Below are 15,606 nucleotides of genomic sequence, written 5' to 3'. Positions count from 1 at the left end.
TGATATGAAATGATTACTGCTCTTTTCTTAAAGGACTTAATGGGCTTATCAACTTTCTTTTCATCGGATAGATCCCTTAAGTATGACATCCTGGGAGACTCTTCCTATAGGTTACTTTATTTAGAAGCTTTTCAAAGGTTTTAATTATGAAGACTTTCAGGAGAAAAGTAACAAACCCTTGGATATTCTTCAAAAGGATCTCCACTATGTGTTGCTCTTATAACTAAGTTTCACATTTCATCGAGAGGCTTTGCCACCTCAGGATGTACTCAACTAAAGACTCTCCTAGCTTTCAATTTTTGATAACCAGATCGCCCACAATTGTGTGTTGCTGTACTCCATAAAATCTCTTTAAGAATAGATTTTCTAGTTCATTAAAGGTCCTCATGGAACCATTGGGCAGATCAACATACCACCAAAAAGCAATGCCATAAAGAATACTAATAAATTAGCAAACAAGTAGAGCATTCGACCCTTCTGTGTTGCAACAGTTCGCTCATAAGTTGGCTAGTTCTTAACTTAGATTTTTAATTCTCATAAAAATTTTAAAGGATGGTGGCACAAAGCCCTTCAGATATGGGACTAAATTATATTCCTCAGGGTAGGGTCAATCATTTTGAATAGATATAATCCCTTGGGAATGGGCTAAACCCTCCCTTACTGGTCCTCAATTAACTATTTAAGATCTTTCTAAACGGGTGGTGGAGGGATTGAAGGAACTAAAGGAAATGCTAGTTGGACTGGGGGAATTAAAGGAACTGGCTGCTGGATTCGGGGAATTATTGACACTAACTCAAGTTCCTTTGATCTTGATTCTAGTTTTCTTTCTAGATCAATGACTACTTAAATGACAAGTTGTTGTTACTTAAACAAAGGATGTTGTGACTTGTCCAACCATTCTTACATTTCCTTGACATGTAGTAACATGTATGCAACTTTTGCATCCAAGTTCTTAATGTGTTGATCATCATCCCTAGCTCTTACGGATCCATCAGAATCTAAATCAACAGTTATTGAACCTTCTTCCTTGCCAGAACGACGTTTATTTGGCCCAGTTTCCTTTACTGATCCCCTGGTTTCAACCATATAAATGTTACCAGTAGTCACATATTCTTCCATCATTAAATCATAAAGTTCTGGATCAAAAGCTCCTTCTTCTTCTTTCCATTTCAAAATATCCCTAATCTCTTGAACTACCTCATCGACTGGTATGTGATCAATTATCTCAGAGTCGACTGGTAAGTGTCCTTTGTAATTTAATATTTCCTCATACTCGTTTTGATTCAGTTTGGAAAGAATGTCTTGTAGCTTCAGGTCTTCTATAGAGGCAAGCTCTTCTTCCATTTAATAAACCATCTCTTGGTCTATATTTGGGTCTATCCCTTCCCATTCAAGTATCCCGGGGTAAAGGGTGGCATGCACTATAGGGTGAGGTACATTTACTCTTGAGGATGATGAAGGAGCTTGAAGGGTAATAACTCCTTTACCAGGTAGGGTAGAGTCCTTAGATCATTGGGTAGGGAGCTCAGGAACATTTGGCAGAATCTAGGCATATTAAATTTTGCTGACTTTCATAAGAACATACTACTTCTTAGGGGATTTGGGCCTCTTTCCCTTGGCTTCAACAGTCTATTTATTCCAATCTTGATCTATGGACCTAACCACTATTTAGGCTAACTTTGTAAATTTTGAAGCAGGGATTGATGGTCTGCCAAATTCGGTCAATAAAATTCCCTCCGTCTTAGAGGATGAAGGGGTGTGGTATCCAGTGGTATCCATCAACTAACATAAATGTTACTGGTTGTCTAGTAAACTTCGTATTCTTTAGAAAGGCTAGGGAGTTAGATTCTTTGCTTTAGACCTTTCTTCCTTCAAGATTTCTTTATCAAACTTATGTGAGATAACCACCTTTATGTGTCTCATATATTATTCCTTGGTTTCTCCAGCATGGGCAGTATAGGTATGAATTATATTTTTAAGCATTCTAGTCCTCTATAGTTGCTTCTCCTTTTAAGTTTTCTTAGTAGAGTAATCCATTGAGCATGGTAGGGAACTAGCTATCCTAGTTATCCTCTCCTGAAATCGACTCCCCCTAAGGAGTGGAGAGGAAGCAAGAATAGGTAGATCCTCAATAGCCTCTATCTTGACCTAGCCTATGGCTTTTAATTCAACAACTTTTCTTTCCTTAGTGATTTTCTTCCTTACCGTTCTTAGATAATTCTTTCATTGATTCTTGCTGGTGAACGGGATTTCAGAACCCGATCCCTTCTCAAAAATAGATTTAACTTTGATAGTCTCTATAAGAGCTTTTAACTATTCCTCATCCTTATTGGGATTGAGGGAGTCAGTCGCTGGTCCCAGAACCAATTCTATTACAGGATTGTCAAATTTAGTAGCATCCAAGTCGACTAGTTTCTCTCAATTCATTGGTAGTTCAAAAGTCTAAAAACCCAAACCAAAATTGAATTGCACTTCCAAAATTAATTTCCTCACAAGTCAAGCCCTTCTCGAAGGTAAAAATCAGCTTGCCGGCCATTTTAGCAAAATGAGTTTTTTTTTTTGGAATTTGAATTAGGATTTTGAAATAAAAATTGAGAATTTAATAAGGGACCCTTTATCTTATCACATATGCTGGGACATAGAATGTTATAACCTAACATATGATGATAAGATGCAAAGGCCACCTATGATTTGAAAAGATTCAGATTTTCATTGTATATGCTAGGCTACATAGTGATGTTGTAGCATAACATATAACAATGATAATCAAAATGAATTTGAAAGATTTTGTATTAGAGCTAAGATTTTGAAATTGAGGGATTTTTTTTTTTTTTTTGAACTTTGAAACTAAAAAATGTTTAATTTCATTCAACATAAGGTTTGCAAAATTTATAAGAGAAAATTCCAAACCAGTTGGCTTTACACTCTCTTACCCTAATAATTATTTTGGGGGTGAAATGTCAAGGCCTAATTTAAACTTGAGATTTGAGAGTGAATTTGAATTTGAATTTAAGGTTGAAATTAAGTAGACCTTCTTCAATTTTTAAAGCTCAACATATTGAGTTAAACTAAATCATGTCAGCTTATAAAATTGATGTGAAGGCCCTAGGAATTTGACTTAACTCTTTCTCTCCACCAATTGACTTAGGGGCAAAAATATCAAAGACTAATTTGGGTAGAGGTTTCTCACCTCTCTTTTTGACATGTATTTTTTTATATTGGCTAAGCTCACCCAAGGAGGAAATTGGTAAATAGGCTAACAAAAGGAAATGTAGTTATAACTTCCAATGAAATATAATTTCTCCATTATTAGAGATATAGAGAGAGATTTTGTCCCATTGGGTGTGCCATTTTTTTATTTGTGTTGAAAGTTTAAAAAATAGGCTTTAAAAATTAGTTTTATTTTAGAAATTTTAATTCATGATTTTAATCTCATAATAAAACACATCATTATGAATGATATGTTACCTCGAGAAGTGAAGATATAATTCCTTAACGGGTTTAGATAATGAAGTTGAAAGTTTCATCTAGGTTGTAATAGTTCATGAAAAAATTAGATCTTACCTTGAAGGGTTGAAATGACATTATATTTATATTTAACTATAATAATTTGGAAGAAATATCATTAATTTCATATTAACAATCCTGATAAGAAATTATACATCTTCCTAAAGGGAGAAATTATCATGTACTAATCAATCATTTGAAGATGACGATAGTGATCATCATTGGTTTCAATTTTTTCCAAAGAAGACTAACTGAGTTTTAAAAATTAAATTTTTTTGAAAAAGTGGATGTGGGTTCTAAATCTCCTATGAGCACATGTAAGAGAGTTGCTATTTACATGTTTTACATTCTTGCAACTTGTATAGTTTTGATGATTCCAAATATTATTTTTCCAATTATTATTTTCTCCCAACACTTTTTGGAAGAATTGTGTTTGCTCTTGTGTGGACTAACATTTCAGGATAATCGTACTCCAGACTACTGAAGACTTCAAAACAAATTCAACATATCATATTTTGTATCTTGAAGTTTGTATTTTTCACTTAATTGAGTCAGAAATAGTACGATTGAAATTGAGCAACCTAGCACACACATACACACTAAGGGAGATCTTTGAAAGGTCATTTTTTTTACTGATCGTACGGGACGAACATTGTTCGTACGGGACGATCAAGTCAGTTATACCCCTCGGAGAGCAATGGAACGAACAGAAAAGTGAAGAAATTTTTCTAAGTCCTAATCTTCCAGATGAAATGCCAAATTCATCCCTGGACGATGTCCTCTAATTTCTCACTTTGAACTGTTCGTCCAGATGAAATGGTCCATTCATTCCAAGAAGATCTTCTCTGGATTCATAACTTGAACTAATCGTCCAGACAAAATACCCAGTTCATCTATGGACAATGTCCTCGGGATCCTCACTCTAAACGGATCGTCCGGACGAAATACCCAATTTATCCCAGGATGATCTCCTCTCAATCATGACTCTAAACGGATCATCCAGATGAAATACCAAATTCAACGCTGGACGTTATCCTTGGGATTCTCATTTTGAACAGTCCGTCTAGACCAAACACACCATTCGTCCCAGGACGATCTTCTCGGGTTTAAAGGTTTGTACAATTCGTCAAGATGAACATGAACTTTCGTCACAGGACGATGTTCTCTATTCTTTTAACATATGGATCATCTACAGTTATGTTTCAACATGGCTTTAAAATAATTGTTCGTATCGGATGAACTAAATTTATACGGGACGATGATCGGGTACGAAGTCATCTCGTCCCAATGCACATAAGAGTTCCTACGTAACAGTTTTACACTATTTGTATGTACAAAATCACGATCATACAGGATGATCATGTACGTAAAATTGAAAATTCATAGTTTTTGGACGGTTTTTCATGTCTTTCATATAAAAGGTCTTTTGTAAACTGCCTTGTAATCTTTTTGCTTGCTGGTCTTCATGTAAACTTAAGGGAGAGTGAAGGAGAGAGTGATTGAAGGAGGACTCTTACTACTGGAGCATGAAGAATTCACTTGGTACTCAAAGGTAAGAATCTCCAATTATGATTTGTGATTACTTCACTCTTTTCTCTCGTCCTTCTAGATTTCTCGTGAGAAGATCTGTCAAGGAGATCTGGTTCTCTGCCGACACTCATGGAGTGTGAACAGCCGAAGGGTTCTCTGCCTACACTTGGAGAGTGTGAAAGAACGAAGGGTTCTCTGTCCACACTTAAAGAATCTGAAAGGATGGACGGTTCTCTACCAATACTTGAAGAGTGTAAAAGGACGACGGTTCTCTGCCAATACTTGGAAAGTGTAAAAGGACAACAGTTCTGAGCAGCATCGGGTAGTGGTGGAAGAGAGTTTTGTAAAGGCTTCGCCGCCTTGCTGTTGGTGCAAAAGGAGAGTCACTAGTAGTATTAGTGCAATACTCGGAGGGTGCCTTCAGGGAGTAGATGTAGGTCGTATTTGACCGAACCACTATAAATCTTGTGTCTTTTTATTTTCCGCTACATTTTATTTTTACTTTAATGTATTATTTAATTTGTGGTTGAAAAAAAAAACTTTTTCTACAAAAATTCACTAAAATTATTATCGATTTAAATTTCAAAATAGGGATAATTTTTAAATTACAAATTCACCCCCCCTCTTGGTTAGCCGCTAAGATATAAGCTTAGGTCTAATAACCTAATTCATATTGAACAAGTTTCAACAAGTGGTATCAGAGCATAGTTTCAAAATCATAAGCTTAGACTACTTTTTGATTAACGACCATGGCTACATTTTGAAACAAAAACACACCTAAGGGTTACTCTATAACAAGACCTCCATTGTTTAATAATATTCCTTTTGATTTTTGAAAAACACGCATGTCTACATTTTTACAGTCAGTTGATTATCATATGTGGATCTTAGTTCAGGAAAGGTATACAAAACCAACTAGATTAGTTGATGGAGTTAGAGTTGAAACACCTTTTGAAGACTAGACAGTAGAAGAACGTGACTTAGCACAACTGAATGCCAAATGCTTGAATAGTTTCTTTTGTGCATTTAAATCTGAAGATTGCATGCGGGTTTCCACCTGCAAGAGTGGAAATGACATATGGGATAGACTTTGTATAACATATGAGGGGACTAATAAAGTTAAACAGTCTAGACTTAATATCTTGTTACATGACTATGAATTATTTTTATGAAACCCAATGAATCTAATTCTGACATGTACACAAGATTCACACAAATAGTCACCTCTTTGCATGCATTAGGTAGGGAACTAACAAATAATGAAATTGTTAATAAGATACTTCGTTGTTTGCCTACTACTTATGATGCTAAAATAACTGTAATTACATAGTCTAAAGATTTAAATATTTACTCTATAGATAATCTTCTTGGATCACTAATTGCTTATGAGTAAGGGGTGAGTCAAAGAAAGATTGATGCAGGTGAACCATGAAGGGAGAAGAATATTGCACTGAAAGTGGAGGAGTCAGTTAGTGAAATCTCACAACCTAAGGATGAAGATGATATCGCACTAATGACTAGACAATTCAAAAGCTTTCTAAAGAGGAAGTAAAAGAGACACAAGTAATAGAATCGAGGTAAATTTAATAAAAATATAAAGATTTCAAATGATGTTATTTGCTATGAGTGCAGAAAACCTGGACATATTAAGTCAGACTGCCCAAAACTCAAAGACGCTCTTAGCAAGGAAAAGGTATAGGAGAAACAAATTGTGAAGAAGGGAAAGAGAAAATTCTAAAGAGCTTTCTGGGCGGACTTAGCTTCAGACTCCTCTGAGACGGAAAAGGAAGAAGAAGTCACTAATCTATGCTTAATGGCCGATAGTCTTGATCAATCAGATCAAGAAGAGGTATGTGACTTGACTTATAATGAACTTTTTGAAGTCTCTGAACACATACACAATGCATATAGGAAGTTAAAGAAAATGCATACTAATCTGATTTTAAAATTTCTGGAAATACAAAAAGAACAAGAGATCCTTAGGAAATATGATGCTTTAATTGACGACAACAACATAAAATTACTTGATGAGTATGACGACTTGAATAAAAATCATGAAAGATTAAATTTATCCTATGCAAAACTTGAATAAGAATTTAAAATTTTAAGGATTAATCTGAGAGCAAAATTTATAGAATTAATTATACGAATCGAATTTTGAAAGATATTAATTCATTTTATAAATTGAAGATAAAAGCTCTCGAGGAAAATATGATACCCCTAGACTTGAAGATTTCACTAATCCTATTTTGTATCCTAAATTTATGTAATCCCTGAATAGACAGATGAGTATCAGAAGACTTAGGAATCCATTTCCAAAAGTCAAATGTAATAATTATGGATTGTTTGGAGATATAGCGCACACCTATACTTTAAAGAAGAAAACTTATTTGGTGTGGAGACCTAAGATGCATAAACCTAGATATATCATACATGTATCTGATTATAAATTACCTAAAGGAGAACCCAAACTTGTTTGGGTTCCCAGGTCTATTGTTTGATAATTTTGCAGGGTCGCTCTCACACAAGACCTCATGAGAGCATATGGTACCTGGATAGTTGTTGCTCAAAGCATATGACTTGAGATACTGCATAATTAATATAGCTGGAAGCCAGAAGTGGAGGCAAGGTTACACTTGGAGAGATAACACCACAAGAAAGGTGGTCGGGGTCAGGCATGATTGGAAATCTTAAGAACATTTTCATTGAAAATATATTATTAGTAGAAGGCTTAAAGCATACTTTGTTAAGTATTAGTCAGCTATGTGATAAAGGATACTGTGTAAAATTTTTCCTACTAGCTGTATATTAAGCATAAATGGAAATGATATTTTGAATGGTATAAGGGTAAACAACGTGTATATGCTAGACTTGAATTGCATTAAAACTCCTACTGCTTTTTGTTTAAAAACTATTTATGATGAGTCATAGCTTTGGCATAAGAGACTTTGTCATTCTAGCATGAAAAACCTTAGGAGGATTACTCAAAAAAACCTAGTAAGAGGTATACCAAAACTAGACTTTACTAAGGACCACCTTTGTGATGCATGCCAATTAAAGAAAATAGCTGAAGTTCTCTTTTCAGTCCAATAAAGATCTTAGAACTAGTAAACAATTGAAGATTTTGCTTATGGATCTTTTTGGACTAGTTGGAACTGTAAGTCTAGGAGAAAAGGTATACGGATTTGTGATTGTGCATGATTATTCTAGATTCACATGGGTTAGATTTCTATACCATAAGAGTGAATCATTTGAGGAATTTAGAACCTTTTTAACTTGGATTCAAAGGAAGCTAGGATGTGAAATTATGACTATTCAAAGTGATCATAGAGGAGAGTTTGAGAATAAAAAATTTGAGAATTTTTGTAAGGAGAAAGGAATTGATCACAATTTTATGCACCTAGAACCCCTCAACAGAATGAAGTAGTCGAAAGGAAAAATAGAACATTAATTGAAAATGACGCCTGAGCCATATTGGCAGAATACTCACTTCCTAAATATTTTTGGGCTGAGGTGGTTAGCACTGCATGTTATATTTTGAATAGGGTGAATGTAAGATTAAAATAAAATAAAATACCCTACGAGTTGCTAAAGCGAAGAACACCTAATTTATCACATTTGCATGTTTTTGGATGTAAGGTGTTTATTCATAACAGTGGAAAATCTGCCTTAGAAAAATTTGATCCAAAATCAAATGAAGGTATTTTTATAGGATACTCATGTGTTAAAAAATCTTTTAGAGTATTCAATAAAAGAACTTTAGTAATTGAGAAACCACACATGTTGTATTTGATGAATCTTGAAATTTAGAAGAGCCAAATGTTGAAGAAGATGAGATAGAGATTAACTCCCAAAAGATAAATAAAATAAATTTAAAAAAAAAATTGGAAGAAAATTTGGAGATAGAGAACCCTTTGCCTAGAGATTTGAGATTTTCTAAGAACCACCCAAAGGAATTGATTATAGGTGAACCTAGTGAGGGTGTAAGGATTAGACTTGGACTAAATAAAGAAGTCAATCATTCAGCCTTTATTTTAACCATAGAACCCATAAATATTGATCAAGCACTTTAGGATGAATTTTGGATTTTGGCTGTGCAAGAAGAGTTAAATCAATTTGTAAGAAATAAAGTTTGGGAATTAACTATAAGGCCAAAGGATCAAAGTGTAGTTGGAACTAAGTGGGTCTTCAAGAACAAAATGAATGACTCAGGAGTAGTCATTAGAAATAAGGCTAGATTGGTTGCTAAGGGGTATAATCAAATTGAAGAAATTGATTTTGAGGAGACTTTTGCCCCTGTAGCTAGACATTAAGTAATTAGGGTTTTGTTAACCTTTGCCTGTTTTAGAGGATTTTAAATTATACCAAATGGATGTTAAAAGTGTCTTTTTAAATGGGATAATATAAGAGGCTATTTTGGTATAACAATCTCCAGGCTTTGAAAATTTTAAACACCCAAATCATATTTTCAAACTAAAAAAGGTATTATATGGATTGAAATAGGCACCTAAGGCTTGGTATGAGAGGTTGAGCACATTGCTACTTAAGAGATCTTTTGAAAAAGGGAGTGTGGATACAACCCTCTTTTTGAAGAAAATTAGAGAGGATATACTCATTATACAAATTTATGTTGATGACATCATCTTTGGATCTTCAAATAAAAATATTTGTGATGATTTTCCTAAAACAATGAGTAGTGAATTGAGGAGGGTACATTTCTTAGTCAGTCAAAATATGTTAAGGACATCCTCAAAAAGTATGAAATGAACAATATTAAATCTGTTAGTACACCTATGAGTTCCTCAGTTCAGTTGGATAAGGACCCTAAGGGAAAATCTATTGATCAAAAGAAATTTAGAGGGATTATTGAATCTTTGCTTTACTTGACAGGTAGTCGGCCCGATATCATATTTAGTGTTTGTTTATGTGCTAAATTTCAATCAGATCCTAAAGAATCACATTTGACATTAGTAAAAAGGATTTTAAGATATCTATTAGGAACTCATAACTTAGGAATTTGTTATCCTAAGTTTAGCTCTTCATTTGAAATAATTGATTATTCAAATTCTGACTTTGCAGGTTGTAGGGTTGATAGAAAGAGTACTTCTGAAACATGTTAGTTTATTAGAAATTCTTTAGTCTCTTGGTCCAGTAGAAAATAAAATTCAGTAGCCCTATCTACTGCTGAAGCTGAATACATTGCATTAGGAAGTTGTGTGGCACAAGTACTTTGGTTAAAATAACAGTTGATTGATTTAGGATTAACTATAGGCACTATTCTCATTTATTCTGATAATACTAGTCCTATTTGCATTTCTAAAAATTCAATTCAACATTCAGGAACCAAACATATAGACATTAGACATCATTTCATAAGGGATCATATATCCAAGGGAGAAATTGAACTCATTCATGTTACAACAGAAAAACAACTTGCAGACATTTTTACAAAATCACTAGCTTTTGATACCTTCAGTACATTAAGAACAAGACTTACTATAATTGATTTGAATGCTTAAATAAAAATGATTATGCAACATTGATGTGTGTTTTTATTAGTATTTTGTGAATCATTTGATTTTGTGATTTTCTGTATTTTCTATCGTTTTGTTTGTGTTTGTGTTTGGTTTTAAGAATTTTTGTCCATGTTGTTTTGTGTTCTCTCGCATCTAGATTCATGATTTTGAATGTTTTCATAATTTTTTTAAGTGATAATCATCTGTATGAAATTCATTTCATACGGGATGAATTATGTAGTGTATTAACTATCAGATTTGAACGGTTTGCATACAGTTTTTCACTTTTCATTTTACTATTCATCTGTACAATCGTGACAATCATCCGAACGATGTGTATACAGTCATATGTTCTTGTGAAGGCAGTTATACGGATAAGATCAAATTAATTATTCTTGATCGTACGTACGAACCTTTGGTTCGTCCATACGAACACGTGGCATTTCAAAGTGGGGGACATTTCAAACTGTCATAAAAATAATCTTAAATTTATGATCGTCCTAGATGAACACATGTTCGTCTGTACGATCGTCTTAGTCAAAAGTCTGTACAAAAGGATGCCTTGTAACTTGTGTGAGTACAAAAAGTCATTTCATTTTTGGACGTATTCGTTCGTCTATACGAAATATTTTTCGTACGTACACTTAAGGGACCACCAAAAAATACTAGTGAAAACTTCCTGTCCAAGGCAAATGAAGATTCCTTCCCTAGATTTGCTTCTGCCAAAATCACTCTCTCTAGAGTCATTCTTTAGGAGCAACTCACTTTCAAGGTAATGCACCTTTTTACTTCCACCCAATTCGGCCTTATCCTCACGCTTATCCATTTGTATAATAAGGAAACCTTCAACTACTTTCTTGCCAATATGTCTTTTAACTCTGACCAATCTGTGATTTGGTCTTATGTTTAAAAAAAGAAAGTAAAAATCACTAAAGAAAACTTGGGAATTTTTTTAAACTTAAGAACTTAAGGGATTAGAGCCCACACTTTGACCTCCTCCACTAACTATGACTAGACATCAATAAATCAAGTAATTAGAGGATGTAGAGGAGTAGGTCATATGCTTAAGGTAGTCACTCTTAATCGCAACGCCCGTATCATCCAGCATGTTCTTCGCACATCCATTATTCCTGAAGCTAGTGATCGAGTCAATATCACGCCTCTTCTTTCTACAGTGACCTATCTGATTATGACCAATCAACCTATAGATTAAGCCCAATTGATCATTTACTACATTTATGGACTTTCTGATATTGGCCATGTCACCCACAAAAGAAACAAAAAATAGCCTTAGGACATCTTGTGACCTATATTTTGGAGAAAAAGTATGAACTAGTCCATCCAGTTCAAAATCAAGAGGAGCCTCTCTACTAAAATGATAAATCTTTTCGAGCGATCTTTAATAAAGATGAACATTTTGAATAACTTATTAGTAGTGACTTAGAGAAAGAAATAGAAGCACCTCCACCTGCACCTGCTGGTGAACCAAATTATCAAGATTTGGCTCATAGATTTAATCGTCTAGATACTCATTTTGATCAACGCTTTGATCAAATTGAAACTCATCTACAAATGCAGGATGCTAAGTACCATCAGGATATGAGTTGGATGCGAGAGCAAATCGATGATATAAACTCAAATATGACTATGATGAATAGTTATTTTAATTTATACAACCAGCAACCTCCTCTAGATTAGAGTCCTTCTGAGTGATCAATGTAGTTCTTTATGCTTTTCAATGTGATGTGATGTGTTTGTATCACTGATGTGTTGTTAGCAGTTATGCTTTAATGTTATGTTTTGTGTTTTATGTTTTATGTGTTTTTAGATTGTGAGTGTATTGATATCATTTGTATTGAATGTAATATTCTTCATCATGAAATCAATATAAGTTATTTTATCTTCTTTTTAATCTTGTTTTGAAATGTGTGTTAGCCTATATGAAAATCCATAAAATTTTTTGATCTTATAAGTGCTATATCTTGAACTGCAACACAAAATTAAATTCATTAGAAAATCTAATTTTTCTAAATTTAAGTTGTACTTATAACTTGATATAATTAAGAATGTCAATCTCATGTCTCTTGTTAGACTAATTTAAATTTTTATATTATTATTGCAATTGTGATATTTTCTTATTTTATATTTTTATTTTCAATATAAATATTATTATACTTAAGGAAATTTAAAATTTTTTATTATTAATTTTGGAAAGATCAAGATTATTCTTAAAGAATGTACAAATATACAAAAATAAAAAAAATACGCAATGGTTCGCAATTTGAAAAAGAGGCACAAAGCGCCACATGTGGTAGTTAATTCTTTCCTTAATCTTTCAATCTTTTAATTCAAATTAATCTTCTGTATGATTTTATTTGGTATTGAAAATTTTAAATATAAAAATTTTATATTCATCCTTTTTACAATGATATTCTTTATCTCAATGTCTAAATTGACTCATGTTTCTGATAATTCTTTTTATTATCGATGTTATATCTCTTCTTAAATCATATGAATCATTTTATTTGCCTGATAATTTTTAATTTTATTTGCAAATTGATCTCAATCACTTTCAATGATCAATTATCAAAGGATTATCATATGACTTCTTATATTTCTCTTTTTGTTTCTTTTCTTCTTCTCTTTTGCTGTTGTAAAAAAGGGGGAGAAATATTTTTTGTTTGTACCATTTTTGTTTGTGTTTGTATCATTTTAGTTCGTATCGTATCTGTTCTTTGTATATGTTCTGTTTGTAATTTTTTTTAAATAAAAAAAGTAAAAAGAGACTTGTGCAAATGCTGGTGAACCTTCTTATTCTCACATGTTTATCAATTTAAGGGGAGTTTATCAATTCAGGGAGAGTTTAGAAGATGCTTGAGAATTTAAAATATTTATAAACAATAATTATTTTACCATCATAAAAAAAGGGGAGATTGTTAAGAGAGTTGTTATTTGCATGTTTTACTTTCTTGCAACTTGTCTAATTTTGATGATTCCAAATATTATTGTTCCAATTATTATTTTCTCCTAACACTTTTTGGAAGAATTGTGTTTGCTCTTGTGTAGACTAACATTTTAGGATAATCGTACTTCAGACTACTGAAGACTTCAAATCAAATTCAACATATCATATTTTGTAACTAGAAGTCTGTATTTTTCACTTTATTGAGTCAGAAAGAGTATGATTGAAATTGAGCAACCTAGCACACACACACTGAGGGAGATCTTTAAAAGGTCAAATTTTTTTTACTGATCGTACGGGATGAACATTGTTCGTACGGGACGATCAAGTCAGTTATACCCCTCGGAGAGCAATGGAATGAACAGGAAAGTGAAGCAATTTTTCTAAGTCCTGATCGTCCAGATAAAATGCCAAATTCATCCCTGGACGATCTCCTCTGATTTCTCACTTTGAACTGTTCGTCCAGACGAAATGGCCCATTCGTTCCAGGATGATCTTCTTTGGATTCATAACTTGAACTAATCATCCAAACGAAATACCCAGTTCATCTCTGGACGATGTCCTCGGGATCCTCACTCTGAAAGGATCGTCCAGACGAAATACCCAATTCATCCCAGGACGATCTCCTATGGATCCTTACTCTGAACAGATCATCCAGATGAAATACCAAATTCGTCCTTAGATGATGTCCTTGGGATTCTCATTTTGAATAGTTCGTCCAGACGAAACACACCATTCATCCCAGGACGATCTTCTCGAGTTTCAAGGTTTGTACTATTCGTCAAGACGAACATGAACATTCATCCCAGGACGATGTTCTCTATTCTTTTAACATATAGATTGTCTGGAGTTATGTTTTAGCGTAGCTTTAAAATAACTGTTCGTACCGGACAAACTAAGTTCGTACGGGACGATGATCGAGTACGAAGTCACCTCATCCCAATGCACATAAGAATTCGTACGTAACAGTTTTACACTGTTTATATGTACGAAATCACGATCGTATGAGACGATCATATACGTACAGAATTGAAAATTCGTAGTTCTTAGACGGTTTTTTGTGTATTTTATATAAAGGTCCTTTGTAAACTGCCTTGTAATCATTTTGCTGACTGGTCTTCATGTAAACTAAAGGGAGAGTGAAGGAGAGAGTGTGAGAGAGTGTTTGAAGAAGGATTCTTACTATTGGAGCGTGAAAAATTCACTTGGTACTCAAAGGTAAGAATATCCAATTGTGATTTGTGACTACTTCACTCTTTTCTCTCATCCTTTTAGATTTCTCGTGAGAAGATCTATCAAGAAGATCCAATTCTCTACCGACACTCATGGAGTGTGAACAACCGAAGGGTTCTCTGCCCACACTTGGAGAGTGTGAAAGGACGAAGGGTTCTCTGCCCACACTTGGAGAGTGTGAAAGGACGGACGGTTCTCTGCCAACACTTGGAGAGTGTAAAAGGACGACGGTTCTCTGTCAACACTTAGAGAGTGTAAAAGGACGATAGTTCTCTGCCGCACTGGATAGTGGTGGAAGAGAGTTTTTGTAAAGGCTTCTCCACCTTGCTGTGGGTGCAAAAGGAGAGTCACTAGTGGTATTCGTGTAATACTTGGAGGGTGCCTCCGGGGAGTGGATGTAGGTCGTGTTTGATCGAACCACTATAAATCTTGTGTCTTTTTATTTTCCGCTTCTTTTGTATTTACTTTACTGTATTGTTTAATTTGTGATTGAAAAAAAAAACTTTTCCTACAAAAATTCACTAAAATTATTATCGATTTAAATTTCAAAAGAGGGATAATTTTTAAATTACTAATTCACCTCCCTCTTGGTTAGCCGCTGAGATATAAGCTTAGGTCTAACAACCTAATTCATATTGAACAAGTTTCAACACATGTCCTAGTAGTTAATTACATCGTAGGGAGGTTGAATGCCCTACGAATACTCTCGATTAGAATAATGATAAAATTATATTTAGAGACCTTCTAAGAGTGATATCAAAGGAGGTGAATTTGAAATTTGAATTAGGTATGAATCAAGATTGGACATTTATTTGTGGAGTTAATGGAGAAGAGACTTTGGGATTTTAAAACCATTTA

This window comes from Dendrobium catenatum, unplaced genomic scaffold (assembly GCF_001605985.2).
Source record: "Dendrobium catenatum unplaced genomic scaffold, ASM160598v2 fragScaff_scaffold_873, whole genome shotgun sequence".
Taxonomy (NCBI): Eukaryota; Viridiplantae; Streptophyta; class Magnoliopsida; order Asparagales; family Orchidaceae; genus Dendrobium; species Dendrobium catenatum.
Note: the sequence above shows the minus strand (reverse complement) of the source record.